Genomic DNA, 2,500 nt, shown 5'->3' on the forward strand with positions numbered 1-2,500 from the left:
GAAAGCAAGAAGAGTCCATTTCGCTTTCACTTATATCTTTCGAATCTCATAGATGGAAATAAAACCACATATTTCAAATGCATGCTGTTTCAGGATTACACTCTGTGACACTCTGTTTTCATTCGGGCAAAAATTTATAATAAAAAGAAAAATAAAGTGAATATTCACGCGCTACAGTGTGTGTAAAATAGAGCGGAGAGTAGGGAGCGATAATTTATAAGAAAATTTTACGATTCCTTCAACATCCGCAACCGTGTGCAGATGCAGTGTAAAGACAGAAAGAAGGAAAGACGACATCGTGATCGTCAAGTTTCCCTTCCTGTCGGTATCAATCAAACAAAGTGAGAGGAATCAATATGATGGCTTATGAAATAAATTACTTCTCAATGTTCTCCGCAGACAGAACCCATCGAGCTACGAACCACAAAACTGTCGTCCATGGAAAACTTACCACAACGACGCGTAGGAAAGGCAAAAAGTTTACCGATGACAAGTGGATTTCGGTTTGATTTATTTGATACACGAGTCCTTGGCCCATCGCTAGAGTGGCACTGTAGCACTGGTCCTGGGTATGGAGCACCATTCAGAAGTCTTACAGCGCGCGTTGACTCGTAAAAAAACGCTACGATTCGAACATGCAGTTATACAATTCAAGGCAACGTCATGCCATATGTAAAAGCACATGATTCAAAACTGAGTTAGTGATGTGATTTTCTGTTTGCAACACAGGATGAATGATTGAAAGAAAGAATACAAATGTGTTCGCCTGATGAACTTCATGAGTTAAACTACCAAAAAGCTCAAGAGACCACTCGGTTCGAGAACATTGCTACAAGGTAAGAGTAAAAAGTTAGCGCACATTCCGTTCTGTTACACGTGGCACCGACAAAATGAAAGAAACAACTTTAAGAAGCATAAATGAATTACGTTGGTGGAAGGTAGAGAAACGAGAGTTTTAGGGCTTGGTATCTCGCATAGAATAAATCAGGTTTCATATTGGCATGCAAAATTGCAACACTTTCTGGGCGTTGATCCTTGGGCGTGTTGTAGAGAATAACAAAACGGCGTAGCGTAGCGGGCAGATTGGGATTTTTTTTCATCAGAGAGCAACGACACTCTGCCATGAAGAACAAACACAAACCCCAGCAGTACCGTATATGGGACCGGCGACGATGAAGCAAAGAAAGCAAATTTGTCAAAAGATACTGACAAAGTTGTTTTGACGTTTAGGTTTATGATCAAATCCAATTGAGCGTAACCATTTCGTCCCTTTACAACACCGCATAAGACTGTAGCGAAATGTAGTTCAATTTTACTTTACAAGCTTGTGCATTTGCTGAATTTGTTGATTGCTGTCTCGCCATCGTTGCATATCATCGCCGGTACATTGCGAGTGATAGTACAGTACAATATTTGAATAAAAATCTTAATTCTGTAAATAATCTAAACAAACTTTAAGTAAAACCATGCAAAAATGGCAGAGCTGTTGGATTGGTCCTTCAATGGTCAACCTTCAGAGCCTTCGATCGTTCGTGGTTTGTAGCCTTTTAGCACTTGGTACTTCAGATGGTGTTCTACCTCTTCGATGTACCACCGGTTTAATGGCTCCTCCTCTCAATTGCTTGCAGAAATAATGTGCGACAGGGTGGTGGTCGTGGTGGTGGCTTACGGCATTTTAAGTGGCGATTATATCTTTATCTCTTCACAAGATATTAGCTTGTATCAGCAGTATAAGGTGCCACTTTGCCGGACAGCTCCATTTACTTTACGTAGAGCACGGGAGCAGCGACAGGAGAAAGCGGAGTGGCGTCGGATTATTAAAGCGAAATACGGACAAGTGATTCTGGTGGTATTTTCGACCATTAGAAACGCTTTCAGAGGGCTGAATTGGATACGGTTGCGTCCGGCAGCATCCGTTTTGCCGGACAAGCGCTCTTCAGTGTCATCCACCGGTCTGCTGTCCGGTCACAATTGAACATGTAGCATCGAAAGCACCGTGTATGTGTGTGGTTGGTGCTGGCTGAGACGATGGCCGTGGGCCAAATGAAAATGGTCACTCGCGATAGATGGACACACGCTGGGTCGGGGTTGGCAAATCGCGAACGGAAGCCATTGAACTAAACGATTCTAAAGCGAACAGTCTAGCGTGGGCAGCGGTTGGCCGGGTAAAGGTTAGACGCAGTGAGTGTCGGTGTGATGTGTTTTGGTAACGTTCATCTTCACGCTTACCTCATAGCGACAGCGCATCGTTCGTCTCGTCATCATCATGCCCAAGCGTTAGTGGCTCTTCTGACCATAATGGTTTTTATGCTGTGCGGTACACACGTGTATGTTCGCACATAAAACCACCTGCCTTTGGCACAGAAATGATCATGAAGGGTACAAGGGTGGGAGCAGAGACCTGAACTGAAGTCAACAGCCAATAGTATAGCAGTCATTTGCGAGATCGGATAAGCGAATGATACGGTTTGACCAGACGCTGCCTCCATGTACTCCAGCG

The sequence above is a fragment of the Anopheles aquasalis genome, chromosome 2, assembly GCF_943734665.1.
Source record: "Anopheles aquasalis chromosome 2, idAnoAquaMG_Q_19, whole genome shotgun sequence".
Taxonomy (NCBI): Eukaryota; Metazoa; Arthropoda; class Insecta; order Diptera; family Culicidae; genus Anopheles; species Anopheles aquasalis.